This window comes from Lissotriton helveticus, chromosome 4_1 (genome assembly GCF_964261635.1).
Source record: "Lissotriton helveticus chromosome 4_1, aLisHel1.1, whole genome shotgun sequence".
NCBI classification, from domain to species: Eukaryota; Metazoa; Chordata; class Amphibia; order Caudata; family Salamandridae; genus Lissotriton; species Lissotriton helveticus.
This window is the reverse complement of record NC_136063.1, coordinates 1,935,765,403-1,935,780,427: the sequence shown is the minus strand read 5'-3', so window position 1 is coordinate 1,935,780,427 and position 15,025 is coordinate 1,935,765,403. Positions and strand designations below refer to the sequence as shown.

The 15,025-nt window shown below is 47.8% G+C and overlaps 1 protein-coding gene across 1 annotated transcript in view; it reads right to left on the bottom strand.

The window, feature by feature from the left end:
• Positions 1 to 15,025, bottom strand: part of LOC144829455 (transmembrane 9 superfamily member 2-like) — a 1,692,131-nt gene that overhangs the window by 1,095,177 nt on the left and 581,929 nt on the right. The gene's annotated exons all lie outside the window — the stretch shown is intronic.

Sequence of the window (15,025 nt, the reverse complement as noted above, 5' to 3'; positions counted from 1 at the left end):
GAAATACAATTAAAGTGCAACATTTCACTATTTGGTACTCATTACAGTCATTTCCTTTGAGAACGTAAGTGTACGCCCAGAGAGGAAGCTACTTCTCCCTTCAACCAGAGGATGGCTTGAAGTGGTTCAATAGTTAAGGACCTACGACTCTGTCCTTGAGAACAGCACACTCTCCGCTTCATAGGGAGGGTGCGTGTGCTGCTGCCTCCGCTTTCTGAACAGCACGGCAGTAAGCAGCCCCTTGGAACGCGAACAACCAGACAGGAGTGATGCATTGAGACCACAGTGAGTACCGGTGCCAGATGGTGCGTTCAGGGGCTCCCTCCCTGCCCTTACCTTTGAAGAAGATCTGAGGCTCTGAGATGGAGGGATAAACAAGTGACTTCCTGGGCAGCAGCTTCAGTGCCGGTCATCTTGCATTAGGCCAGCAGCTTTAAAATGATGTCATAACTCGCAGAAGGGATTACTATCTCGTACTTCCAAGCACGCCCTGATCCTGTGATAATGAGGCATGACTTAGCACAGTGGGCATCAAGAATGTGTGGATACATTGTCCCCTTCTATGACAGTATATATGACAATGGTGACACAAACCTGCTGCCTGGACTCGGCTCATTCCTCACCCCAACAAGACTTTGTTGCCTCAATATTGATCTGGTGTACTACTAGTCATTACTTGGAAGTGTATCCATTGCATGCAATTTATGCCACAAATGCCTCATTTGTTGAGTAGGTCAAGTCATCACACCAGCTACTTATAACAGAGGTCTTGTACGGCAAGTGAGAGACTTAGGACAAACTGCATATATCATGACTGGCTCTCCTGCCACTCTAGACTCCTTACTGGAGAATTTAAAGTCCTCAAACTCAGTGCAATAGGCTACAATGGAAACTAAGAGCAAAATAAATCCATGTATGTTGAACTTTTGAGATTCACTCAATGCCAATATTAAACGAATTCATATGACAGATTAACAACTGCTTAATCTGCCTGGATGGGTTGATATTTCCATGAAAAACGTGGTTTGGAAGACAACAACAAGCATGCCGTGGTTCGATTTTTGGGGTACCTGAAAAAGAAGAGGGAGACAACATGTTCGACGTTGTTGCCACATTTAGAAGTTCTGAATACTAATTTCACACCTCTCTGAGTTTCAACGCACCCACAGACTCCAGTCCTATCCGCTTTCTCACACTACAACACCCAGATCCACCTTTGTCAATACTTTGGTCGGAAAACCTCCTTGGCTGCAGACATCGACCACCAAAACCAATCTAACTAACAACAAAAATCCTGGCCCAGAGACAGATGCTAAAAATGGGACATTATGGCTTCTGAACTAGCTACTATGTTCATGGCAACCAACAAGAAAACAAAGGAATATCAAGATGTTGCTGAACTCTACCACTTTCTGAATTCCACGGCATAGCATGTATGGCCTAAAAAATACAAAGGACAGCAATGGAAAAAAAAATGGGGCCCAATTTAGCACTATGACTCTCGCCCAAGAGGCCTATAGCCCCAGAACATTACTTGAATGAGGTGTTGTCTTGGAATTTAGACAAGCCAAAATCCTCTCTCAAAACTGTCACCAAAGCCTAATGGTAGGCTGAGACCTCAGCTGCTACATTCTTTCATTATCAGCCAGCTCCTGTAGGTGATCAAGAAACCACCCGCTGGCGCAGCCATGCTTTCCAACTACAGACCCATCTTCCTCCTACCATACCCAGCAAAGGTCTTAGAAAAACTAATCAACCAACCTCCCCATGAAAGCAGGAAAAGGCCTAATTGCGGCCAGTGGTGTGATGGGGTAGATGAGAGTACACTGGCTTATATAGAGTAAACTTGCTAAAGGTATTATTTTTAGAGTATTGATGATAGTGACCGCACCCGGAACAGAAACGCGCCCTTGAAAGAGTCGACGCTGAATTACCCCCGCACCCCGGGGACTTATTACCATGCAAGTTTCTACTTTTTTCACGCTCTGAAGATACGAACCAAGTGACTATCATCAATACTCTAAAAATAATACCTTTAGCAAGTTTTTCTACAAAGTACTGCTGGAGAAAACCACGCTCCATACTTGTGAAATCCTTTTCCGATTTTCAGCACTACCCGATCTCGAGCGGAGCCGGGTCGGAATTATCACCGGCACCGCGACCTGTGGTTACATACCATCCACCTACAGCCCTGAGGAGTCGCGGAAACAGTGTGGTTTCGTGCGACGAAACACGTGTCGGCTGGCTTATGTATGAATAATAAAAGAAGGAACGATACTATGATAGACTACTTCTTCGCCCATGAATTTTGAACTTTATGTCCATTGAGACATCACTTTGACTTGAATTTTCCTACAAGTGTGCTGCAGAATTTTGTTTTCTGCTCCTATTGTGATCGCAGTGTAACTGACGGCATGCAAGATACAGCAGCATTACAGGTCCTTTCTTAGCAGGACATTGGTAATCTCTTTATATGCAGATAATATATGCATATTCATGTTGTTTACAAAGCAAATATATTGCCTGAAAAAGGTTAACTGAAGCTGCACAACTTGAGTACCCCTTGAGGGAGGAGGCGGTAAGATACCTGGAAATCAAAATACATAACAATAAGGAAATAGTTCTCTTAGATAATTAAGGGCCACTACTGAAAAGGTTGCAGGCACAAATCATGAACTTGAATCTGCTCCCATTGGCCATGACTAGAAGACTAGATATTCTAAAAATGCTTATCATGTTAAAATGTCTTTACTTATTCCTGAACATCACAATTCAATTATCTCAACAGTTTTTTTTTAAAAATCAAGAGCTGAGTTTCATCACATGATTTGGGTGGACAAACCTATCAGGCTAAGGTGGCACATAACACAGTCTTTGGCTAATGCCGGGCTGGCTGTGCCAGATCCCAAAAGATTTTGTTTGTTAATCAATTGGAGTAAATGTAGTAATTATTTATAGGTTCTTCTACTAAATTGAACCAAATGTATCCACAGGATTACTCAGATATTAATCACCAATTTTTTACAAAAGTAAAACAATACAGTAACGAGAAAAACACAGCAGAGGAAGGTTATGTTTGAAATTATTTGTATTGAAGTTAATCACAAAGAAAATTTCATGGGGACAGAAAACAGAACAAAACTCAAGTAAAAGTCATGAAAAGCAGTATATCTATATCAGCTGGTCATTTCATAACAATACATCAACTCCGTTAATACATGAGGAAAACCAAAATCATAAATGTATCGTGGTGTCCTTCAGTGCAAACAATGCTGAGAAGTTGATGTCTTTGGTCGACGTTTCGGTCTTGTATGTTGTCATCTATAAGACCATCATCAGGACTTAATTTTTCATCAAAATAAAACCCCCTGTTAAGGCTCTTCTTTATATATAGAGCTTTATATGTGGATGTAGGTTGGCTGATATCCAGAATAATCAGAAGCAATCGTGATATTAGGTACGAATAGAAGGTCGATCGGAAATCAAGGATCACTGTCACGGGAATTCCTCACAGTCTCCACTTGAGTCATTACTCAATTGATTTACAAACAAAATCCCTTGTAGCCATCCCTTACTTCAACTATTCACTGCCCAAGCCTACATGGGTATATTGGGTTTCCCCACGTCTTTGATACAGATCCCAAAAGAGACATCACCCAATTGCTCAGGCCTTCTTCGCTATATACTGGTATTTGCCACAGACGCCCCTGCCTCAGGGGTATAATAAGAGAAAATAGAAAGGGGTTCTTTAGAGACATGGTTTTTATGCCCAATCCAGTACCATGGACACAAAATAAATAGAGTTGTGGCCACAAATAAAGCTTTGTGGGGCCTGTGTAGATTGGCAGGGATACCAATACTGTATTCACTATGTGCTCCATCCGTTGATAACTACCACATACAGTGTAAAAGGTACACTGGTGTTAAATATTGGCCAGATTTGTTAGCACGAACTGAAAGCCATTTTGTATTTCTGGCAGCCATTTTGTTTGCCATGTCCTCGCCATGTGCTCTGTCCTCCCTCAGTGTTAACTGCTCTTGAAATCTGCCTAGAGACAAACTATATTCAGCATCCTCCACTTCGCACATGCCCAGAAGGGCCTAGCTAGTAGAATGCACCTGCTTCTCTAGTATAACTGTCAGGCTATTTTTGCTGCTGTATGGAGAAGTAACTCTCCTCCCACTTTGTTGAGCAAGTAGATCTTGTATGCCCAACTTAGTCATTTTGCATGCTTACATGAGTCAGGACTGCCCCTTGCATTTATGCTTACTATGTAACTTTAAAGCATATATAAAGCCCCAGTTTTCTGTACTCCTCAGACTGCCTCATTCAGTTGCTAAGGCTTCTGTGTGACGTAGTCTCACTCATTTGAGTTTAATAAAAATGATCTTTTATATTTCAGCTTCTGTGCCAATTTCTTCTTTATTGGTTTAAAAGGACTAAGTATCAGTGAGACCCCTGAGAAGGATTATTGATGTCTTCACTGGGTAAACATGGGATGTTGGAGATCAAACATCTCTATGAATATGGGGGCTTTCTCTTCCTTGCCTAATTTACAAACAAGGGACCCATGAATACATTAGACAGTTGCATGTATTGAGACAGGTTGTGAAGACTCAAATACCCAATGTTTCTTAAGGAACCACAGGAATTTCCACTGCTTTCAAAAAGGCATCAAGCTAGAATACAGCAGGGGGTGGGTCTCACACTTTAATGTGTCCAATGATGTCAGGATACTCTGGAATATCCCTGCTATGTGGTTTTAAGACTAGGAGCTGGGTGAATAGTCGGAAGTACGAAAATGATCCTTTTGCTGTACCCAGCTACAAACAATATCCATGAACTATAGACAACATTTAGACCATTTTCATTATCTGTACAGGTTATTTCAAGCGCTGGGTATGCCCAGACGTGGGTTCCAGGCTCACTGTGCCACTGGATTCAAGCTAGCCTGGCTGATGAGGGGTGAAACCCCAAAACCATTCCTAGGATGTTTGTTTCCGGTCCAGGGGGACCTGGCTTCGTAGTTCAGGCTTGACTGTTCCCATGAGGCACAGGGTCAAGACTGATTTGCATATGGCTGGGTCTAAACTGGGGTGGCATAGTGAGCAAAAGAACGATGGATTTAACCAGTTAGGTGCTCATGACGAGCTCAGCTCGTCATGACCGTTGCGAAACGCCCACATAGGGATAATTTCCCTGCTGTGCTGGGCGTTCCATCAAACGGGCGTGGTCATGACGAGCTCAGCTCGTCATGAGCACAGCGCCATGCCGAGTCGCGGGGGAATTAGCCCCGTCGCAAAAAGGTTAACCCAGATCTCTTAACTGGGGTTGAATGTTGTGATTTGTTCTGCATTCCGTCCATCATTTGTGTGTCTTTTCCATTCAGGCAGGCATTCTGCATCTGTCGTTACTTATGTGGTTTCTGGGCAGAAGCGCTGGATATAACACCATAAATAGTTTAGGTGGGTATTCAATTCAATTCAAAATATCTTTATTACGGCCAAACTGGCCATAAAAGTACATTTAAAAAAATGCAACACATTTCATACAGTTTTGTTATACAGAATGAAGTAAAGTTCTGGACAGTGCTATATTAAAAGGTCTCAATAAGACATTAAAAACTACTCATTTCATATAATAAAAGAGGATCAAAATTTCTTAAAAGTTTAAAAAGATCCGATTAGGCCAGACTAAATTTTAGTACAGTTGAACGAACACACCACAGAGAATAAATATCGGGAAACTGAATACACAACAGGGAGGCTGGTATCATATATTAATATCCTGTATGCCTCCCCACAGAGTTGTCCCGAGATTCTGGCAGACCTGTTGCAGCCTTCGGTGCCTAACCTTCTTGTATGCCGGACAAACAGACAGTACATGTTGGTCCGATTCAGAGGTGCTCTCACATACCAGACACCCCTTAGACTGTGCACCCCCCAAGTTATTTGTAAAGGCACGGAGTGGTAGTACCCCGTGCCTAAATTGCAAATAAACGTTTTGGGCTAGGGGTGGCTGAATAACGTCAAGAACAGGTTCTAACCTGCATTGGTCCTTGACTTCTAAAAATTGTGCAGTCAATATGCCAGTGGTGGAATTCCCCTTAATCTGGTTTATCTTAAACTCTTTGAAAAGCTTTGAAAGAGCCTTTCTAGGAATTGTCGGGCAAGATACTTCCGCGTTGGTTCATAGATCACCTATCCTTAGAGCAACTAATGTGTTTTTGATATAGGCTAACCATGGAATTTTGGCTGCCCCCTGCAGATTCATGAATTCCTTCATTTCATCCTTAAAAGCCACTAGTTTTGGTGTGCACCCATAAACGTCTCCAGTGAAGAAGGGGCCTGAGGGCAACTTCCTCAGCAATTGGACCAACCCCAAGATCCATACGGAGTGGCGTCAATGGTGTACTTTTGGGAGGCCTACGATTTGTCTAATAAAATTTTTTTCGTTCTTAGAGAGGGAATCAGGTGATTGATGGCCCAGATTTCTGCCCCATACAGGGCCACCCCCCTTGCTTGTATCTTATAAATTTCCATAACCGGGCTGACCATTTTATGGGTGTTTTACTTGAACATCTTAGCCAGTCCCCTCGAGGTTTGGGCTAATCTTAAGCTAGCCTTCCTGATTTGTGTGTGCCACTGCATTTTATCAGTGAAGGTTAATCCTAGATAATCCAAAACTGTAATTTTTTCCAGTGGTTTCCCATCTAAGCAGGGATTAGGTTGTGTGGAGTCACCTGCATTAAAAACCATGTATTTGGTCTTTAAAGCGTTTATCTCCAAGCCCACGCTTTTACAAAATGACTGGAAAATATCTAGGGCCCGCTGAATTCCCATCGGGGATTTGGATAGAAGCAAAGTGTCATCGGAGAGCATCAGGGCCGGGATCCTGCGATTCGCCAACCTGGGGGCATCTGCATCCCTCCCACCAATCAAGTCATCCACAAGACCATTAATACATAGACAGGACAGGGTTGGGGCCAAAACACACCCCTGCCTCATAACTATAGGATCAGTGAGCTCATCATTTTTCCTGTATCTGACTTGTGCATAGTTAGATTCATGTAGCCGCTTCATCTGATGACAGAGGTACGAAGGTACCCCCATACTTAATAAAATGGACAATAATTTATCCCTGGGGACCAGGTTGAAAGCTGATTTTAGGTCCACAAAGATCAGATAAAGGCTGCCGCCCTCCAGATGCACTGTCTTCCAATAGAGGATTTGCAGCCTTAAAATCTGAACTATTGTTGACATCCTTGCTCTAAAGCCGGCCTGGTAAGGACTAAGTATGGAATGCTCCTCCATGCACCTCTCTATTCAATCCAAAAGTACTTGTGCACATATTTTTTGCGAAACATCAATGAGACTAATTGGACGATAGTTGGTGGGGAGAAGTGGAGAGCCCTTCTCATATATCGGAATAATCTCTGCCCCAACCAGGTCGTTGGAATTGGTATCCCTTGAAGAATAGCATTAAATAGGCTCCAGTAATATGGGGGCCAGATAATAGGTTTGTTCCTAAAAACATTGCCTGGGATCTTGTCTAAGCCTGGCGCTTTTGCAGGGGCCACTCTGTTCAATGCGGCCATTATCTCTTTTACATTGATTTCTGGGGCATTGGGGGGAAAAATGCTGGAAGCAGGTTGGGATGCACATAACTTGGCCTACTTCTTCCTCTCCCCTTGCATATAACGATTTGAAGTGGGACCTCCAGATTTCTGCCCCAAGATTTGGCTCTATTGCCGATTTGCCCTCTTTGCAACCGGTGTTTACTAGGTTCCAAAAGGTTTGTATGTCCCTTGAACATAAAGCCGCCCTCATGCTTTCCCATTTGTCACCCTCCCACTGTTTTTTACAGCATTGATTGTATTTCTATAGGCTATTCGCTTATCTTTTAACATTAATGTGTCCTTTGCTTTGATTGCTAGGATCAGTGATTGTTTTTTTTTTTTAAACATCTTTTTATTGTAAGAAAAACAGTTCCATCATAATACACACTTAGGAGCAGTGAAAGAGCAGAATTAGCTTACAGTGTAGAAATCACATCAGTCCATTCATTAACAGTTATTGGGATGGCCCATCTCCAGTTCAGTGTGCCCTCTAGCCTAACCCGGTCTACAACCCGCCCCTTGCTCAGCTGACCTCCCACCCTCCTGACTCCCCCTCCTTCCCCAACCCTTCTCTAACGATGCAGCCCGAAGCAGAGCCTAAGACCATTGCCTCCCTGTAAGGAGGGAACACAGACATATCATGGGCAATGCTCGACGTGGCAGGGCCTCTCTACTCCTCCTCCGAGGCGTCCATCCACTCTCCCCTATACCTTCTCCAGGCCTGCCAGATCCTTTCCCATTTTTTGGGGCAGTCCCTACTGTTATATACGACTTTCTCCGCCCTCTGGCACCAGTCCAAGTCCCGCTCCCATTCCTCTATTGTTGGTAGTATGTCATTCCCCCAGAGACGTGCGATATTTCTCTTGGCCACCATGCTCGCAAAGGGCAACCACACCTTTTCTCCCTTGGGCCATGTTACCTCTACCGTGACTCCCAATACATGCCATCTGGCCTCTAGCAGCACCTCCGCCCCCACCACCTCCTCCATTATGTCTTTCAACCTGACCCAGTAGGAGCGGATTTTGGGGCAATCCCAGAGGGTGTGGAAGAATGTACCCTCTCAGGCAGAAGTGTGATGTCGCGTATCCCATTTTGAATTGCACCGTGCGTGGGGTGTAAGACCTATGAAGTATGCGAATCGGCACCAGACGGAATCTTGCCCGGATCGCTATCTCCCTGGGGCACTGTAAGGCGTCGCTCCAATCGTCATTTTCTAGCAAACCCAAATCAGATTCCCACTTTTCCCGCAGTGGCCCAAGTGTATCTGGGAGGTTGTTGATTAGCTTCTTGTAGGTGAGTGAGATGGCCTTATCAATCATTGGGTCTAGAAGCAGTCTGTCTTCGAGTGGGGCGTACTCAGGTAGCTGGTCCCCCTGCGATAAGTGTGAATGTATGGCATGCGTGAGTTGTTGGTAGTGGAGAAATTCGCCATTCCCCATCTGGAATTCGGACTGCAAAGCCGCGAATTCCACCACGTGCCCCCTCTTCCAGACATCGCCCAGTAGATCTATGCCAATGAGGCTCAATTTATGCAAATCACGGAGTTTAACTACCTCCCTCAGGAAATCCTCCTTCCATAGGGGCGTCTGAGCTGTAAGCTTCTTCTCCCAGCCGAGCAGCTTCGTCGCCCGTTTCCAGATTTGGACCACCACCGCAGTCTGGGGGGGTAAGGGCAAAACACGCCGCGTCCCAGAGTACAGGGCCACCAGATAGGTACCCACACCCATGGCTGCCCGATCCACCCGATACGCCGGTTCCTCCTGCGGGGCAAATACCCAGCCGTTAACGTTGGACAGCTAAGCCGCCCAGTATTAGAGGCGGATGTCAGGGACCGCCAGTCCCCCCTCATAGGGACCGCGTTGCAGCTTACCAAGGGCAATCCGCGGGCAGCCACCTCTCCACAGAAGGGAGCGTTGCTCCGCTTCGACCGTTTTAAAAACCTGGTCCGGGATCGAAAAGGGGGAGCTCTGCAGCACGTATAGCAGCTGTGGCAGGGCCATTATTTTGAAGAGTACCGCTCTCCCCATAAGAGCGACCGGCAGGGTGCGCCAGTGTTGCACATCGCCGTGCAAGCGGTCAAGTTGTGGCTGTACGTTAAGCCGGAGGAATTTCCTAGGCCATCGGCACAATCCAGATCCCAAGGTAGCGAAACACCTCCTGCCACACCAGGCCCTCACAACCCACCACCGCGGGCGGCTGGGGCCCCCCCAGAACATAGCCGAGGGTTTTACTCCAGTTGATCTGGTATCCGGAATATTCCCCGAAAGTACGTAATATAGTCATGAGACCCTGGATCGATTCCGCCGGCCTCTGGGTGTACAGCAGGATGTCGTCAGCGTAGAGCGAGATACGCTCTTCCCAACCGCCATCCATTGCTATCCCCCACACCCCCGGGTCCGTCCTCTCCCAGTGCGCTAGCGGCTCCAGTGCCAGGGCAAAGAGGGTCGGAGACAGGGGGCAGTCCTGTCTCGTGCCACGTCCCAATCGAAACTCACAAGACGTGGCCCCATTCACTCGGACTCGCGCCAGGTTCCGCATACAGCAGTCTCACCCATGAACAGAAGTTCAGTCCGAAACCCAGTCTTTCCAGTACGGCGTAAATATAGCACCATTCGACACTGTCGAAGGCCATATAGGCGTCAAGGGAGAGCAAGGACGCCGGGGCTCCCCCCGGTGCAGTGACCGTCTGTAGGACCCCAAACAGCCGGCGCAGGTTGAGTCTCGTGTTCCAGTGGGGCATGAAGCCCAACTTGTCCGGGTGGACCAGCGACTGGATCACCGCCCCCAGGCGTGTAGCTAGGATCTTTCCAAGGACCTTCGTCTCGTAGTTGAGGAGGGAGATAGGTCTGTAGGAGCTACAGACCCCACGTGGTTTCCCCGCCTTGTGGATCACCACGATCGTGGCCAGGCGCAGATCCTGCGAAAGGCGACCCGCGTCACGCGCCTCAAGGAGCATGTTGCATAGATGCGGTGCAATGTGGCTGGCCACACACCCGAATGCCTCCGCCGGAAACTCATTGGTTCCCGGGGCCTTCCCAGTCTGTAAATCCCCCCCCCATTGCCTCTTCCACTTCTTTGACTGTGATTTCAGCCTCCAGCAGATCCCTGTCCACCGCTTCCAGGACCGGAAGTTGTAAGGGGGCAAGGAAGTCGCGACAGTCTTGGCCATCACAAGACGTGTGGGAGCGGTAGACCTTTTTATTGTAGCGTGCAAAGTCCTCCGCTATGGCCTTACTGGTGGTGCTTACTGATCCATCTGGGTGCTCTATATTTGGTACCCAACTACGGTCCCGGTCTCTCCGTTCCAACCAGGCGGTCATTCTGTTCACCTTATCACCCATGTCATACACTCTGCGCTGGGTGGCCAGTGCGTGTGCCCGTGCTTGGTCCGTCTGGAGGTCCCGCACTTCTTTGCTAAGCAGGCGCGCCCTATGCAGTCTTATTCGGTCTTGGTCCGGGGTGAGCCCTGTCTCATTGTTTAATGCCATAATCTCCGCCTCTAAACGCTCCACCTGAGCATATTTATCTTTGCGCCTCCGCCCTACTTCGGCTAGTACAAAATCCCGCGCCACGGATTTGTAGGCCTCCCACACTGTCCCGGGGGATTCCGCGGAGCCTACGTTCTCAGTAAAGTATTGATCCACCCTCTCCCCAAAGCGCTCCTGAAAGTCCTTATCTTTAAAGAGAAAAGAGTCAAGCCGAGGGGGGACGCTCCAGTCTCAAGTGGGACCCAACAACTGGACCCCCTCAGCAGTGAGATCGGACGGCAGTCAGAGCAGTCTAGGGAAGGGGGGCGCTTTTTGGGGATGACCACGATGGTCGCCACATCAGATTCGGATGGAAAGGACCCATGCTCTACCATCTGGTGGAAGAGCTCCGTTAAATGGGGGACGAGATCGTCGCGGAACGTGGAATAGTATTCTTGGGAGAATCCATCAGGTCCGGGCGTCTTGCCGGAGTGCAGTAGGGTGATAGCTCCATGGATTTCCTCCGGGGTGAGGGGGCCGTCCAAGGAATCCACGACTTCACGGGGAAGGCAGGGGAGACAAGTCCCAGACCTCTCCATCAAGTCAGCGAGGGAGGCTCCGGGAGGGCGCGACACGTACAGGGCCGCATAGTAGTGAGCAAAGGTCTGCGCGATAGCCGCTGAAGTCACCCGGCGGGTCCCGTCGGCCGTTCGGTTCTCTGGAATAATACGGTGGGCCCGAGGGTAGGATATCAGGTTGTGGAGTAGTTTGCCATTCTTGTCACGCTAGCCATAAATGCGGGCAACGGAGGAGCGCCACAGCATTTTGGCCGACTCTAGGGAGTGCCGCCGGATCTCGTCCCGGACCAACGCCAACTGCCTGGAGGAGTCAGAGCCGTCCCCAGTGAGTTGAGCCTGCTCCAAAAGAACAGCTCAGGACTCCAGCTGTACCAGGTGGGCGGCCTGAGCCGCACGTCGGTCATGCACTAGCCCCCTGGCCACCCCACGTACCACCGCCTTAAGCGCCTCCCAGAGTGTACCCTGCGACGGGACTGATCCCGCGTTAGCGGAAAAGTAGTGGCAGAGCTCCTGGCCGAGGAACTCCACCAGTGCCGGATTCTGTAGGAAGCAGGCGTTCAAGCGCCAGGTAGACCTAGGACTATTAGGGGGAGACCCGAGATGGAGTGAAAGGGAGGAGTGGTCGGAGATCCCCCTAGGGAGGATCTCGACCCCGGACACCAACTGGCAGTCTGTGGCAGGTATCAGAATGAGGTCTATGCGGGAATGAGTATGATGGGAGGCCAATGTGTGTGTGTATTGGTCTTTTCGGGGGTTCCACACCCTCCACACATCACAGAACCCCATAGCCGAAGTCGAGCCCGTAAGGCTCCTTGCAGAGGTCAACCGATGTGTCGAGGGAGGGCCAGTCACGTACCGGGAGGGTTGCAAGACGGCATTGAAGTCACCTCCAATGTTAGGGAGGACCGGCGGCTGGGATGAGAGCACCTGTGTAAGGCGCCGAAGAGTGGAGGACAGGAGCGTGGGGGGAACATAAGTGCAGAGGAGATTAAGAGGATTGCCTTCAACCAACCCAGACAAGGCCATAAACGTCCCCTGCGGATCAGTGACAACGTCAACTACAGTGAATGGGAACCCCCACCTCAGAAGGATGGCCACCCCCCTGGAGCCTCTAGCAAAGCCAGAGTGCCAAAATCGGCCAAACCCGTAACGGGCCAGGAAGTGGCATTTGGAGCCCAGACGGTGTTTTTCCTGTAGAAACAGTACTTTACATATATACAAGGGGACCCGAAATAATGGCGGAGGACCACGGGTATCAATTATATTTTAAAAGAACAAAGGTCCTTAGCAATTTACAAGAATAGGTGAAGAATACCATATAGACCACAATAGGCTACTATATAATTCCAATGTCCAGCCGGAAATGGACTTTTAATGTTTAAATATTCACAAGATAGAGTCAAGGATATCTGAACAACAACAGTTGTAGTAGGGCACAGTCCTGTACCATACTGTGAGGGGGAATAAGGAAAAGGACATACAACAATTACGAAGTTACAGGCAAAGACTGAGCGTATTGGTCACTTGTGAATCAATCTGTCAAAACTTTACGCAAGTATAGCCAAAGTAGAAATCACAACAAATTATACACAATGGTCAATTGTGAAACTACTAGAGAAAGTCGACGTTTCAATCCCTTGCTCAAAATTGTACGGGATCATCATCAGGACTAAAACATAACATTTGCCTGGTGTATACAATTAAGGCCTGTTAGGAAAAAACAGGAGGAAAAAGGAAAAAGTGACCATTAAGAATCACTAAGAGCACTTGGACATCAGAATTTAAACAACGCATCTGTTGTTTTAAATACACTCACTACTCGGATTCGAACAGTAGGGTGAAAGAGTGCGGATAAACAACGTGATACTTGTGACATAAGGCGTAAGTAGTGACAATTTAGACAATATTTCTAAGGAACAAGGGGGGGGGTGTTTTTTAAGGGGATTGAAGAAGGAATACACGTCCACACATGGTATAATGTCGGTCTGCAAGGGGAGCCCCAGGATGGTACATATCACGTAGGTGTACCGGCAGCTATATGACATTGTGGTGAAACGGCAGCTCATTTCTAGTGCCCTTCTCGGCGTGAAAACCTCTACGGCATTATGGTGAATTAGCGGCGCAGTTCTCACTATACGTCATTATGGTGAGGTAGCGGCGCATTTCTACAGCCCTTCTCGGCGAGAGAAACGAACTATAGTTTAATTGGGTAAAGTGATAAACACGGGCTTCGAAGTAACGAGCTGTGATGCTATCTGGTGACAATATATGGCAATTTGCGCGGCGCGTGTTCCGAGACAATTTAGGGTGCTCCGACTAAAATGATTACGGACATGAGTGTCAATGGGGCTCGGGCTTACCATGGGGATGAGGCATTGCGGTGCACTTAGGTAATGGAGGGCCAGATCGCTCCTCGGAGGGATAAAACCGCTGTGGGAAAATTAAACGAGCGTGAGCGTAATGGCGGTGAAGGCGTCTTTTAAGTGTAAGAGCGGTGGGTTGCTCTTACCTTGAATAAGGGCAGAAATTAATCCAGGGTTTCGTTTGGCAGCCCGCACGCTGGTGGCGATCAGGGCAGTGCGAACACTGGAAAATGTCTCCTGGGTTTTCTCTGGTAGGTGAAGGGCAGTTGAGTTTGAGAACCGCTGTGGAGGAAGAGGTACGGGGGTAAATGCGCTGTTCCAGTGAGAACAAGCACAGGGGGTCCTGAGAGGATGGCATTGCGGTTCTTACATTGTGAGGCGAGTAGTAGCAACAATGTGCTATCTGGAGGGGTTAGCAGCAAAGTGCTACCGGTACTCAGCTTGATGGCAGGCACGGAGTGCTAGAAGCTGGGACAGCGCTTAAATGGACCGGCGCCATTGGGAAAAAGGTCACGTGGTAGTAGACATAGAAAGGGGGTTTCAGCTCACGGGGAGGCTCACGGTTGCCATCTTGGAGTGGTGTACAAGGAGTGATGTGAATTGGAGAGAGAGAACTGCCCAATTAAAAAGGGGGGAAGTGTAGCTCTCGGGGGTCGGGTGTTGCCATCATCTTAGTGAGGTAATTGCAGTGAGGTGATGGGTTTGACGATAAGTGAAGTGAAACACACCACCAGTGATGAGTGACAATTCTAGAGCATATACACATTGAAACATCCATAATGAAACTATATACAAATTAGTAAGTTAAGAACCAACTTCAGTTGCAATTAGGTTCTGACTCTGAGAGGTGTTCATTACAGTACTTATGGGCTTCCAGAGTGTTATGTCTTGGTACCAGCTGGTGAAGCAGCAACAGTCAGAGAGGTCAGATACCTGGGTAGAGGCATATTGGACCACTCACCTCTATGGGTCAGACTGGATAGTGGGCGCTCTGTGGT